This window comes from Peromyscus maniculatus, chromosome 11 (assembly GCF_049852395.1).
Source record: "Peromyscus maniculatus bairdii isolate BWxNUB_F1_BW_parent chromosome 11, HU_Pman_BW_mat_3.1, whole genome shotgun sequence".
Taxonomy (NCBI): domain Eukaryota; kingdom Metazoa; phylum Chordata; class Mammalia; order Rodentia; family Cricetidae; genus Peromyscus; species Peromyscus maniculatus.
In genome coordinates this window covers 93,302,530-93,317,057 of record NC_134862.1, presented here as the reverse complement: position 1 = coordinate 93,317,057, position 14,528 = coordinate 93,302,530, and the positions used below count along the sequence as shown (strand labels likewise).

General features: G+C 44.0%; 1 long non-coding RNA gene and 1 pseudogene across 2 annotated transcripts; both read left to right on the top strand.

Annotated features, from left to right (window-relative positions):
• Positions 1-271: 271 nt before the first annotated feature.
• Positions 272-634, top strand: LOC121821106 (protein BEX4-like; annotated as a pseudogene).
• A 9,083-nt stretch (positions 635-9,717) lies between these two features.
• LOC121821380 (uncharacterized) lies at positions 9,718-13,627 on the top strand. 2 transcript variants are annotated; one of them, XR_013043478.1, is made up of 3 exons: positions 9,718-9,910; positions 11,276-11,756; positions 12,728-13,627. It is a non-coding gene; the product is annotated as an uncharacterized LOC121821380 (long non-coding RNA). The 2 variants fall into 2 exon arrangements; XR_006062187.2 differs by having other exon boundaries at positions 11,276-11,438; positions 12,728-12,867.
• The last annotated feature ends 901 nt before the right edge of the window (positions 13,628-14,528 follow it).

The window sequence follows — 14,528 nt, the reverse complement described above, 5'->3', positions numbered from 1 at the left end:
CTAGAGGTTCATCTTGCTTTGAGTCTGACTACTCTGCTTCCCAGACCAGGCAGCTCTGGGCCTCTGGACTTGCCCTTGCTCACTCCCTCCAGCCTGCCATCCCTGGCTGAGGTGTCTGTTTCTGGTGGCGCAGCTCCTGGTGGCACAGAGCACATGGGCCCAGAGAGCAAGGAAAGCAGAAGCAGAGCAGGTCTGAGGAGCCGAGTTTCGAAGCGTACCTGGTGGTGAGCATCGCTGGGAGGAGGGGAAGGCAAGGGCAGGCCCAGGAATAATGGTACCCAAAGAGCAACAAGTCATAAGGGATCTCGCTGTGGAGAATGACGAAAGAGAAAATGAAGGAGGGAAGACCTCCAAGCAAAGTGAAGAAGAATCCCTCCCATCACTTGGAAGAGGTTGAAAGCAAGCTTGGGGAAAATGGCAGAAGGGGTGAGTCAGGCAACTTGTGCCTGATTTATTTTTGATGAGCCATACCTAATAGACATGTTAATTACAATGAAGGGGAAGAGGATGTTGGGAGATTTGTAGGGCAGGTAACAGAAATCAAGAGAATGATCAGGTAACAAGAGATGAGTCCTTACAGGCATTTCCGAATAACGGAATGGACAGTCATTAAGACTTTTGCCTCATACTTTGAAGTCTACGGTTTTCTGTGAGCTCATAAAGTAGCTACTGTTTACAACCTTATATTTAGTGAGGTTTTTTTTCCTGTAAACTTTTGGTGTTTCCACTTAACAGTTTCTGCATAAACATTGTTTTACTGTTGAATTTAATTATAAACATTCCCATCAGCATGGCAATTTAACCCATTTTAGAAAAAAAATCTGTCTTCATAATTTGAAATTAATAAAGCAATTTGAAAAGCAAGAGGAGAGGGAGAGGAGAGAGAGAGAGAGAGAGAGAGAGAGAGAGAGAGAGAGAGAGAGAGAGAGAGAGAGAAACAGGGAAACAGGCCACCTTTCAGGCCTGGACCGAGCTGATCTAAGCCACTATGTCTGCCCTGTTGTTAGGAACTGTATCCCACCAAACTGTAGGCTCAAGTAAGTTTTTCTTCTATTAAGTTACTCCTTGTCAGGCATTTGGTCAGAGAGGGGAAAGCATTTAATTCTATGCAGTATCAGTTATAACAGAAAATAAGCATTTTTGACACTAATTAAATGATACTAAGAAGCAAATTAGAAACTTCATTGAGTGTCTGTGCACATCAAGCCCTGACCTGAAGTGGGACCCAAAGTGAAGGAAGGTGGCCTGTCCCTTCAGTGTCCCTCCTGTGGTGGGGGAGTTGGGAAGCAGTGGGCAATGACAGACAGTGTGGAAAGTCTCCAGTGGAGAAGCCGTAAGGAACTTTGGGAACACCTAAAGAATGCTTAGCCTACGGGGAGAAGGAAGGCTGCTTTGTGTGAATGAAGGAGGCGATGGCCCCTCGCTTGTCTTGAGTGATACCAAGCATGATATGTGAATGGAGGAAAAAGGCTGGGGGCAGAAGCTGGGAGGACGTCCCTGACAGATGGATCCATGTGTACCATATGTGCAGAGATACCACTAGAGACCACAGGCTTGGGAGAGATAGCATGGAGAATGTCAGCTTCCAGTGATGACGGAAGACAGGGGCTGGACGCCAGATTGTGAAGGATGGCTTGTCTGATGACGGGAACTATCTGCATCAACGGGTCGTAAGTGGAACACGTTCTGCAGCCCTAACAGGCCGATGGAGCATCTGTTCATGAGCTACTGCTGGGTGCTCATCTGGTTCGATTAAAGAGCCATTATTCATGCCAGAAACAAGAGATTAGGCACCGCTCTCTTGTAAGCATGGCGGATCCCGAACCTGGAACACACATGGGAAGATGTTTGAGGACCACACTTGGAGAATTAGCTCTTGGCAACGGTCCAGCTACTGCCGCAATGCCTTCTCCAGGGGAGAAGGGGAGGCCTTCGAACACAGCTTCAGACACAGATCTTGCTGGCCCACAGGGTTCTGAGGTTGGGGTCAGGAAAGCGGATGTGCCGCAAAGGGGTTGGCTGCCGGTTTCAGGGCGCGGATGCGTGGAAGGCACATAGGCAGGCGAGGGCAGCTGCAGGCAGAGCCCGTTCTGAGCCATTTCAGACTTCACAGTCCCTTTCCCTGCCTTGTCTGGACCCTGCTCCCATTTCCTTAGGCTGTGTTACTTCCAGCGGATGAATTATGGCTGCTGGCTGTTTCCAGGCACGAGGCATTCTTCTTTAATTAGAAGGTTTTTAACACTGGAGTGCAGACCTGCTCACTGAACATTTGGCACCATGGCCGGTATAAATCCCTCAGCAAACTCCCCACTCTCCATTCCTAGGATGGAACACATATTTTGCCACCACCCAGACAGTGTCCTCTGGCTGTAAGTACTCCCCCTGTCTTCTCCCTGCACATACCCTGAGAACAGAAACTTCTGTCATGCACTTTTTTTTTTTTTTTCCTGACGGCCTCAGTGACAGTTTTATGGTCTAAAAGAAAGTGAAAAATTCTGTTGTCTTCATCTTACTCTAGGGTGCTAGGTTGTTGAGAAAATCTATCTCTTGTCATTCTGTGCATTCATATAGGTATTGAGAGGTCTCTGGTGACAGCTAAGGATCTTAGTGATGCTTCGAGCTGCCATGGAGTGGGTAAATGTGACAAAACCATTTTTCTTAAACCACCCCCCCAAAAAAAAAAATCAAGCTTAAGCTTGGAGAAATGGAGGCCATGGTGAAACCATTATTTCCTGTAAATACCCAGTGATCCCTGTGTGGTCCTACGATAATGGTATTGATTGAAATGGTTTCTGTCCACCTTCTCTCATGGATCCCCTTTCCCACTTGAAAGGCTCTCTTTTCATTTCAGGTTATACTGTGGAAAAGCTTTCCAGAGCTCTTCAAGATCTTTGGGCTCATCCTTAATTCTTTGTCCTCATTCCTATTCAAGGGTATAGTAAAAAGGAATACTATAAAAGATCTGTGAAAGGAACTATTGATGCTTTAATTGAGATAGGTAAATATTAACAAGGGTTTCAGGGCCCAGGGCAGGTGAGCAAGAGAAATAACCAGAAGCTGACACCCTTAGATTCTCATTTGGAAGGAAGCTCACTGCCACGTCCCTGCCTCCTGCCTTCCGTGAGCTGGCTGCTCCTGTCCAAGCTGCTGTGGCTGCCTTCATGCTGGATCTCAGTCAGTTATGCTCAGTAAGAGTGAGTAAGGGTGCTTTTTAAAAAAACCACGATTCTTCCCCCTTTCTATTATATTATTATTTCCTTATATTTCTTTTCTTTTCTTTCTTTTTTTTTCCGGAGCTGAGGACCGAACCCAGGGCCTTGCACTTGCTAAGCAAGTGCTCTACCACTGAGCTAAATCCCCAACCCCTCCCCCCCTATATTTCTTATATGATGACTTTCATCAGATCAACATGTTTTTATTTCATTTGTTAAAATACCAACTTGATATGCCTATGACTTTCCAACTATCCTGCCATGTCTTTACCATCCCAAGACCTTTTATCTCCTTTCTGATTTCCAGGATGTTCTTAATCCCACTCTGGTGAGGCCTTTCTCCCACACCATTCCAAGCCTGCCCTTGTTGACCACACGCATGATGTCCATGTTGTGTATTGCAGTGAGCAGACAGCTCTGCTTGACTCTAGAACTTCCCTTTCTTGCCCTCTGTTAGTGTTACTCCAATCTCAGTGGCAGTTCCCTATCAAGCACATTTGTATGTTTGTTAGTTTCCTCTTTGTCTCTGAGCATTAGTGAGCCCGAGGCCCAGTTTTTGACCCCTTTTTCCTTCCTCACCTACAACCTAGCTGCACCCATTCAATCTTCCGGCTCTAAATAATAGGGATTCTTATGATTAGCAGATTTTTGCACCCCACTGAATCCTTCGTCTGGAGCCTCCAGACTCCTGTGTTCAAACTGCCTATTTCCATCTCCTCACAAGTGTTATGTATCCATTTTTAGACTTACACACCAGAAGCTTGTCTCACGATTTTCACCTTAAGCCCTCCAGTAGTCCTTCCTCTCTCACCTGATGGCATACTCATCCTTGTAGTTGTTCAGAAAAACAAAACAAAACAAACAAATGAACTGAACCCTCCCACCAAATCCATATGTCTTTCTCTTCATATATATACAGTATTCATTCAACAGAATATCCAAGATCCACGTAGTGTTAATGCTGCTGGTTTTTTGGTCCAGGCTCTGTATCTCTCCTCCCGACGATTCCTCTAGATTCCCTGCTGGTCTCTATGCTTCCTTCCATCTTTGTTCCCTCATAGTTTTAACTCAACATGCCAGGAAGAGCGATCATCTCAAAATACAAAGGTAGCTTATGTCAGTGTTCTCTGCAAATACCTTTGATATTTTTCCATCTGTCTTGTTCTCCTGGGACCATGAGAACAAAATGCCCCAGACTGGTTGGCTTAGAAACAGCAGGCTTTCTTTCTCCGAGTTTTCTTGGCAGGGAAATCAGAGGTGAAGATGCTGGTGGATTCAATGTCTGGGGAGGGTCTGTTCCACATAGGTGACATCTTCTCCTTGTGCCTTCACATGGTAAAGGGACAAATGAGTACCTTGGACTGCCTTTATAGGGGTACATATCTTCTGTCTTCATGATCCTGTCACTTCTCATGGGTCCCATCTCTTAATGCCAAAAAGTTGAGGGTTAGGATTTTCACACATGAATTCTGGGGGTACACAATTGTTCATACCATAACACCATCTGACTCACAGTTCAAGAAAAGGTCCTTCCATCTTAAGGGATCATTGTCTGTGCCCTCTCCTTGTGCTTCATGGATTCCTTTCAAACTCTACCGAGTGCCATTTGGCCCTTCCTGACTCTAAACATGTCAGAGAGGTCCTGCCATTTCCCCCGACTCTCATCTGTACTGAAATCACCCTTGAGTTGTCTGTTGGATTCATATCCTCATCTTCCCCATATTTTGCTTGAATGTCACCTTTGGGTGAATTCTTCCTTGATCATTCTATTTCACATTATAATCCACCAAGGGCACCCCTAATTGTTTTAATTTCATTGTGTTGACTTTCAACAGCACAAACACCTTGAACCCTACCATTTAATTGGCATAATCATCATGTTTAAGGAAGTCATCTATCCAATCCTCTCTCCAAGAATATGAGCCCCTCTGGGAAGCTAAATATTTACTTTATTTCTTTTAACATTGGTTTAATCTGATTTTGCTTGGTTTTGCATATTTTATAGTATGCTTTAAGCACCTATATCAACACTGGGAACTGAGCAGTGAGCTCTAAATAAACATCAGTGGAATGAATGAATGAAAAAAAAATAGCACACAAGTCTGATACTATACAAAGTGTGATCCTGTGACCCCGCGAATCCTTACAATAGCACATGAAGTTGGTGTTATTGTTATTGTTTCTTTGAGAGGTTAAATGAGTTGTTTAGGATTGAGCAAGCAGCAGGTGGCTGACATGCTCCTGTGTGGAATGGGCTTCATAAGAATAAACATGAGTGGGGCATAGCATGGTGGTGGGCACCTGTAACAGTAGGACTGTAAGTCTGGGGCCAGCCTGGGCTACACACTGAGTCTCTGTCTCAAATAAACTCAAGAAAATAAACAACCCCCCAACTAGCCTGTCCCAGCTGCTTGGCAGATGTTGTCTAGATAACTCTTCTATAAAGCCAGTGTTCTTCCCTTTACGTGGTCTTAGGCATGTCTGCAATTACCCCAACCTATGCCCTTGGAAACTTGCACTGTGGTGAGAGGCTTTAAAGCCCAGAGGCTCATTAAAGGTTGACCTAGATGGTCAAGCACACAATTGGGAAATGACCCATGGTTCCATTCATTTCTCGTGGAAAATATTTCTTGAGATCGTTAGCAAACTTTCCTGTGTTGAAATTCCCAAGAAAGCTCGTATAGACTTTTCATTTCCTCCAGGCTACACATGCTTCCTTGAGAAGACAGGATTGGGGGAGGCTGAGCTCCCCTGGGGGACCCTGCAAGATGACTTCCTCTAGCACTGCTTCTCATTGCTCTGTAGACGAGTCTCGTGGGCATGCCTAGGCTTCCCGTGGAAGCAGGAAATGCTCATTTCTTGGAGTTATAAATCTGTGTATGATATTAAAATGAGCTCCTTTGAGACTAGGTGGGGGTGCTGAGTCAAAGCACCTTGTAGCTGAATCTTGGGTTGTTTGGAGCCATCTCTGGGATGAGGTGGTTGCAATAAGGTCAAAGGTTCTTTACTGATGGAGCAATGATGTCTTAGGGGAGCTCACTAAGGTGTGAGCCACTATTTGAGACCAGATTAAGGGAAAGCATGCTACCTCTTCCTCTTGATCCTTGGTTTCAGGCATTTTTAGCATTGGATGCTACCAAAAACTACCTTCTAAAGTCATTGAGCTTGCCTGGGTGTTATATGTAAAGAACTCAGTAGCTAGATACTTCCACACCCTTTTTGAAGAGGAAAATCTTTTTTCCTTTAAAATATATCAGATCAGAGAAAGTTTTTCAGGCTAGAAGGGAAAAAAATCAAGAAGATAAACTCACAATTGATGAACAAAACTTTCTTAAGCCCAGCTTTAGAAATTGCCAGTGTTGTACCCCTCTCAGAGAAACAGGAACATATGAAGAAGGCAGCCACTTAGTGGATGCTTGTGGGTGTATAAGGCACAGCAATGGTCTCTTGAGTTAGGGGAGAACTTAAAGAAACCAAGGCTGCCTAGAAAAAAACTCATTGTCTTTTTTTTTTTAAAAAAAAAAAGCCCAGGGCATGCTTGTGCACATTCTGCACATCTTTCCTGCAGACTTGCGTGTGGGCTTGCTTATTTCAATGGATCGCTGAGTCATTTCAGAGATGAAATTGTCCCGAGACCATCTCATCTGCTCCTCTACTTTGCAAAGGGAGGCCCAGAGACTGCTTCTGATTTTCTCACCCTGTGTCTACCACAGTGGTGTCAGCTGCAACAGCAGCAGCCATGACAACACCACCCTACCGTGACCAGGAGGGGGACACTGGAGGCCTGTGAAAGACCCTTTGCACGTCATGTTCCATTTCTTCTGCAAATCAAGCTCTGAAGGAGTATGATTTCTCTTTAAAGGGGTAGAGCAGAGGAACCAGGTTACAGCTTTCCTGAGTGGAACCTTCTAGATATTCTTGACTGGCGTTGGAATGAGACTTCCTGCCTTGGTTCAACACACTTGATGGGATGTGTGCCCTTTCAGAGTGTCCTTGTCTACTGAGCTTCTTTCCCTCGAAGCTCATTTCCTTCCTTAGCTGTTCTCAATGGACCCACATGCTTTCCCACAAGCCTAACAGGGCACATCCTCCATCAGCCTTCACTTCTTTTCAAGTTTCATGACCATTATCTTCCCTGGATCCTCTTCCTTGACGTGAACTAGGCTTTGAGTCTCCCACACCTTCCTTACTTAACTTCTCCACCCAGGACTTAGCACTGTTTTGAAGTTTTCTTCTTTGTCTAGAGGTTTGTTTGCTTTCTACATCTGCCCACCAGGATGTGTGCGGGGGTGGGGGGTTGGGGGGGTGGGGGTGGGGCTCCTGGCATCTGTAGTGCCCAACGAAGAGCTGTTTGTCATTTGTCGGGCGAATGAATACATGGCGGAGTGGCAGAGTCATGAGCTTTGGTTTCCTTCTCCCATTTAATTACTCGCAAATCGACCCACTTTTTGATTCTATCAAGTCAGCCTCGCTTGAATACTGTGGGTGATTTACCTAGCCCTCCTGGAGCGCGGCTTCCTCACTTGTAAAATAAGAGCCCAGAGAGTCCTATTCTATACATTTTCTGTAAAAGTGGAAATAGGTGAGCTGGTTTATATAAGGTATTGTTTTTTAGAATCTAAACATGTGGTTTTTGAAATTTCACACACACACACACACACACACACACACACACGTATATTGATAGTTGTTGTGAGTAACTGGACATACAGGAACTGTCACCTGTATGTACTCTCTCATCTTGAGTCTATAAGGAGACTCAATAAATTCACTGGCTCCCCCAGGGTGAACTTTGGTGGAACTGTGCCCTGATTTGTTATTGGGACCTTGGGAGGAAGTATAGACATTAAGGAATTTTAGCAACAATCTTGTACAACCCAAATCCTCCTTTTCTCTCTTCCAGGGCTCCCACAGTGTTTTCCTTGCCGACATTCATGTTCTCCTTCTCTTTTTAATAACCCACTGAATTCAGTCAGTGCTACATCCATAGGTGTGGGGCCATCTACTAGAGCATGAACAATCTATCAGCTGCCATTTCCTTAAAGAAAAACAAGTCCTCCCGAAAGCGCCTCTCAACTGCTAATACTGCCTCAGCTAGGGTGGGGCTTGTTAAGCCCCTCCCATCCCCATGCTGGAATGTCAACTGGCTTGAGCTTGTGCTGGTCTTGTGCAGGTGAGCAAAGCTGCCGTGGGTTGATGTGTGTGGCAGCCATGTCTGGTCCAGAAGACAGCATTTCTCTGCACTCTCGCTCATCCTCCTGTTCTTACATCCTTCCACTCCATCTTCCATGACGTTCTCTGAACTTTGGTGCAGGGGAGCATGCTATAGATGTCTAATCAGGGTGGATCACTCAACTGCCACTTAGTTTCAGCACTCTGGCCATTTATGAGTCTCTGTACTGCTTGCTGCTCACTGCAAAGAGAAACTTCTTTGATCAAGGTTGAGAGTAGCACTGATTTATGGGCACAAATATAAATATGTAGAAGGCAATTTGACAGTGTGTCCATTTAGTAAAACAATGGTAGTAGGCTCTCTTCTATGGCTCATAATACCCCCAGTCATGGGATTTTGATCGGGTTTATAGAACCAGGTATGAATTTCCTCATGTGGAATAGGCTTCAAATCCAATCAAGAGAATAGTTGGTTATTTCATAACAGTCATGCCACTATTTATCATTAGGCACAGCTTGCCTGACAACTTGGTAGTTTAGCATGCAAGGTCCACCACTGTGTAAGTCCATTGATGACTTTCCTCCCCCAGTGAACTACACAGCACTTTTCATCACTGTGAAAGCTAGCCAGTGAGGAGAAAGTTTCCAGGTCACTGCTGACTTGATTTTTTTAGACCCTACAACAAATGTATGTCCTGTCTTCAGCAACAGGGTCTTTTATATAAAGTTTTGAAGAAATGATGGAGCATAGACCTGCTGGAGTGTATGTAGTTGGCTTATTCCTGAACAACCATTTCTGGAATGAATAGGTAAATGGTAGTTTTCACATTCTCCTTAGCTATTAGTTAATGAAGATTCACTCATTGGCTTAACCTTATCACTCTGCTTTATTGAGTTAAGTGAAGACACAAAATTTCCTAAGGAAGAGGGAAGCATGACAAAGGAGCAGTGACCCCACTTGATGGACGGGATTAAGAATGGGGAGCATTTTCTATGATTGTCTCCACAACATAATCATGCATATATTCTCTTTGATTTCTCCTTTTACCAAGTTATTATGTTTACCAATGATCACTTTAAGTGGGAGGACAAGTCCACATTTGCTTTAAGAATACATACATTTATCTCAGACTCTTCCATATTCCAGTATCTTTTGATGGATACCAGAGAAGAAAATCTTGGCTTCAAAAGTGTTTCTTAGGAGAGAGATGCCAAAGCCCCATTCTCATTTGCATATGGGACTGTATCCCTGGCACTTCATACTGTGATGAGATGAGTTCTGTCACAATTAGATTCTGGCCTCGTTGCCTGGAGGAGAGGTAGAATGTCTCTTAGGAGAAAGGACTCTGTTGCTAGACTGGCTGGTTTTAAGTATGGCAGTACTGTGTATTAGTCTCCTGGCTTTGGACAGTCTACTAGACATCTTTGTGGTTCTCTGGACTCATCTCTAAAATGGAGAGAATTATAACAATAGCAAAACTTTCAATCTCCGTAAGATGATGACTCAAATCATGGAAACGTTTGCGGTAGGTGTGCACATGTTTGTCTGTAGATTCCACATAGATGAGGCTTGGACAGTGCTAGTGCCCAGTGGAGTGTCTATTAGATGGATCTATTTAGCTAGTTTTCTAGCAGTGTTCTTTTTCTGGATCTTTTGTTTCTTGATTTCTTAAATAGTGCTGGTAATATTGTATTATGAGATTGTTGTAGAGGGTAGAGGACATAACTAAAGATTATTTTTAGAAGGGACAGCTACACAGAAAGCATCCTTATATCCATTCCTTTTTTGTTTCTCATTCTGCCTTTAATTTATTTCTCCTGGTTAAAAAAAAAAAACATTTCAAGTCCTGTTGCCAGAGTATTGATGCTTAGGGATGGAAGCTACTGTCCTGTCCTAAATTAAGGATTAACTGAGCCAAATCTCTGATATTTATGAGGCGAAACTTGTTTGTTTGTTTGTTTGTTTTTGTTTTTGTTTTTGTTTTTGTTTTTTTTTTTTTTTGGTTGGTTTTTCGAGACAGGGTTTCTCTGTGTAGCTTTGCGCCTTTCCTGGGACTCACTTGGTAGTCCAGGCTGGCCTCGAACTCACAGAGATCCGCCTGGCTCTGCCTCCCAAGTGCTGGGATTAAAGGCGTGCGCCACCACCGCCCGGCCTTTGTTTTTGTTTTTTTAAAACTAAATTTTTAGCTCAGTTACCATGAAAGTCAGTCTCTTATCTGAACTGTAAGTGGCCCACTCTCCCATTAGGGAGCTAAGCATCCTGGCTCTGAGTCTTCCACCAAGATCTTTGGGTAACTCTATGTTTTCATCTATGGCGCTGCATATCTCATACAGTGGCCAGTTAGATGAGGTTTTCAGGAGCTGGGGAGATGGCTCAGCAGTTAATTGCTTGCTGCAAAAGTGCAAGGACTGGAGTTCAGATCTCAGTCGTAATTCCAGCCTTGAAAACCAGGGACCCAGGAAGCCCTGAACAAGCCGGCTAGTGAGACTAGCCATGTAAGTGAGCACAGGGTTTTAGAGACCCTGCCTCATTGAATAGGTAGACTGATTGAGGATGATTTCTGATATCGACTTTGGGCCCACACATGCATGCATGGCGATGTGTGTGTATGTGTCCCCATACATGCAAAAACATGCATACACACATGTCTACCCCCTAATCTTTCAAAAGATGAGGTTTTAGATATAATGTGCCTGAACTTGCTTAATGGGATCTCCTGAATCCAGTCGTGATGTGTGTATGTAGTACGGGGTGGGGGGGGGGTCCTACAGCCAGAGGTCCAGAAATGGCCGTATGTGATGTTCTTTCCCTTATACTAGAAGTGAATTTTTATTTATGATTGCCCCCGTGACACTCACACTCATACAGTCCTTATTTCTCCTTTTACCAGATGTTGATGGCTATTTGCAAAGGCGACAAAATTATCTGTATTTGAAGAAGAATGTATTTACCTTCCCAGTCCCAGAACTAATCATGTCAATTTGTGGCTCAAACTACCATGGTTGGTGTATAGTACAGGCCTCCTTCTTGGCCCTGAGATACAAGTCCATAATGTGAGCCAGGTGGATATTTTGGGGATATAAATCCTATTGTATTAGCTTGGTATTAAACATTCTTAAAGTCAATTTCTGGTTGTGTGGAGAAACTATATTTCTGGGTTTGTTGCCCCCCCCCCATTTTGAAATTTATTTTTAAAAATAATAGATAAAATAACCTATTTATGGGGTACTATGTGTTGTTCTAATATGCATGCTGCCACCGAGGTTCCGTTATTGTGATCTAACACTGTGAACAAAGGCAACACATAATTCCGGGTAATGACATCACTGAAAGGAATTCAGGGCAGAAGCAAGCAGGGGAGGAACCTGGAGGTAAGACCCAAAGCATAACCTACGAGGAGTACTGCTGTTCCCTATGGCTTCCCCAGCCTGCTTTCCTATACCATCCAGGGCCACATGCCCAGAGGTGCCACCACCCAAGTGAGCTGGGCCCTCTCATGTCAACCACCAATTAAGAAACGCCCTATATACCTGCCTATAGGCCAATCTTATGGCAGCTTTTGCTCAGTTAATATCCTTTTTCACAGATATGTCTATGTTTGTGTCAGGTTTATGAAAATCAATCAGCACTAGTGTAAACTGTGCAAATGTTTAAATCAAAGTGAATAGACATTAATACTTTAAAACTGTGTGTGTTTATGTGTGGTGTGTGTGTACACGTGTGTGTATGTGGTATGTGTGTGCACGTGTGTGTGTATGTGGTTTGTGTGTGTGGTGTGTGTGTGGTATATGTATGCATGTGTGTGTATGTATATGTATGTGTGGTATGTATATGTATGTGTGTATGCACACTTGTGTATGTGGTGTATGTGTGTGTGTGTGTGTGTGTGTGTGTGTGTGTGTGTCTGCATATTAAGGCCAGAAGTTGATATCAGGTACCTCCTTCCTCAATCAGTCTCCACCTTAGTTTGGAGACAGGTTCTCTCACTGAAACAGGACCCTACTAATCTGGCCCGATGGGCTGGCCAGCAATAGGAGTCCTCCCATCTCCCCTTCCCAACTCTGGGTTGCAGGTCCTGTTGTGTCTGGCCTTTGTATGTGGGTGCTGGGGAGTGGAGCTCAGGTCCTCACACTTAGGAAGCGAGCACTTTACTATTTGACCCACCTCCCCTGCTCCTGCCTTCATCCTTTGCTCATGGTGCAAACATTCAAAGCCCTTCCTTTCAGCTTTCTGAAGCACACAGACCAGTCCTGATACTGGGGGCCACTTCTTTGACAGGGGCTGAAGGAAGGAAAGGCATATGAATGTTGACCTGCTTTTTGTGTTCCTTTCGAAATTTCAGAAACAGCTTGATGATGTCAAAGGATGAAAAAACCCAGTTATCCTCTGAGCAGCTGATTCCATCCCAAACATGGAGACCCCGAGGAGGCTGTTTCGTTTCTGCTGAAGTGAGATATGGAAAGAAAGATGATCACTGTGTAGGGGCATCTAATCTATCTTGAGCAGGCTCTTCGCCTTGGATGCCCACTATCCCCTATCCCTGAAACAGGAAGCCATCTGAAGCTCCTCAACCCAGTCAGTCTGCCATGGAGGGGCTTTGGCTGCATGCATGGGTGCAGGCACTTGCGGGCCGTCTCCCGTTCCTCTTTGTTTTACATACTGTGGATGTGTTTGTTGGCCTGACACCAGCTTTACCACTTAACCTTTCCTTGCCCCACAGCTGAGGCCATTTTTGCAAGGAACACGCATCTCAGTGTCTGCAGAATCTTGGATCCTTTTGGGAAAGCCGTGCTCTGGGCCAGCAGAGAAGGAGAGGGAGCTATGTACACACAGCTGAAGATGACTTTAGCACAGAGTTTATTTAATATATCCTCCAAATTGTATTTTGAAGCATCTGTTAATAAGAAAGCACTCTCTTTTTGAGCAGGGCGAGTGTTTTATAAATGGAATTTGCAGACCAGCAACACTCCCATTAATTTTCCCTGTCTACAATTACTATCATTACATTCTTAAAGCACTTTTAAAATAAACTACCCCATGATGTCATGTGCACATTCTGAACTCCAGAGAGAGGGACAGCAGGGTAGCAGCATCTGGACCTTGGACTGCTATCTTTTAGGGAACATCTTGATGGCTGTAATTACTGTCATGTTATGGGAACTTTAGAAAAAAAGGCGCCAGAGTTCCAAATAAAACATAAAATGGCTTTGATATAATAAATGTTACTATCATTGTTTAAAAATGTTGTGACCCGTCTGCTGTAGTTTCTGAGAACGATATTTTCCAGTGCTTGAGATTTCCAGCCCCCCACCCCCTTTCATAGTCTATGACTGCAGATAAGGATGAAGAAAATCCTCAGGACAGACTTGTTTTAAATCAATATAACACAATGCCAGCATTGTCTTTCTTCAAGATGAACCTTCAAATTAAATTTGGTATGAGCTTTACCAGATCTCTAAACGACTTTGTTCCAGAGACACTGAACACACCCTATTAGGGAGAATTAATAATTCAAATGCCGTAGTTGTGGATAACTGCATTCATTAGGATAAGATGGGAGCTGAGGCAATTTCCTGCAGGGTACACTTGTATGCATCCCGCTCCTCGCTCCATCAAGGCAGTTAGAAGAGTTTAGACCACTCCAGAGGGAAAGGAGCTGCCACAAATGAACATGTGGTCTAGATGTTGCTTTCTCATGGGATTCAGTTTTGGAGGAGCCTGTGATAAATTTGGCTGAAGGCATTGGACCAATTTCTGCATAAAGCAATGAAGAAGAATCATACATATATGACAGAAGTCATCCGTTGTGGGTGCTGACCCATGGTGGGATTCACTTGGCCTCCCAAAGGAGTTTTCTCATGCAAAATTCATTTGACCTTGTGAAATCTAAGTTCCCATTTCATAATGGGTATTAGCAACTTTAAGGAAGGTAATGCATCTTGCTCAGGCAGCTGGTTGACTTTGACAATATCATGTACACAGAACCCAAATGGAGTAATCTATTTTGTGGATTTTTTTTTCTCTGCTGGTTTGCTGATAACATTGTTCAGTTTGAAGATGGACCTTCTGATGCAAGAGTTGGGACTTAACCAGGAAAAATTGATTTGACCTGATCTGGAATTCATCATGCTCAGTAAGTTTAT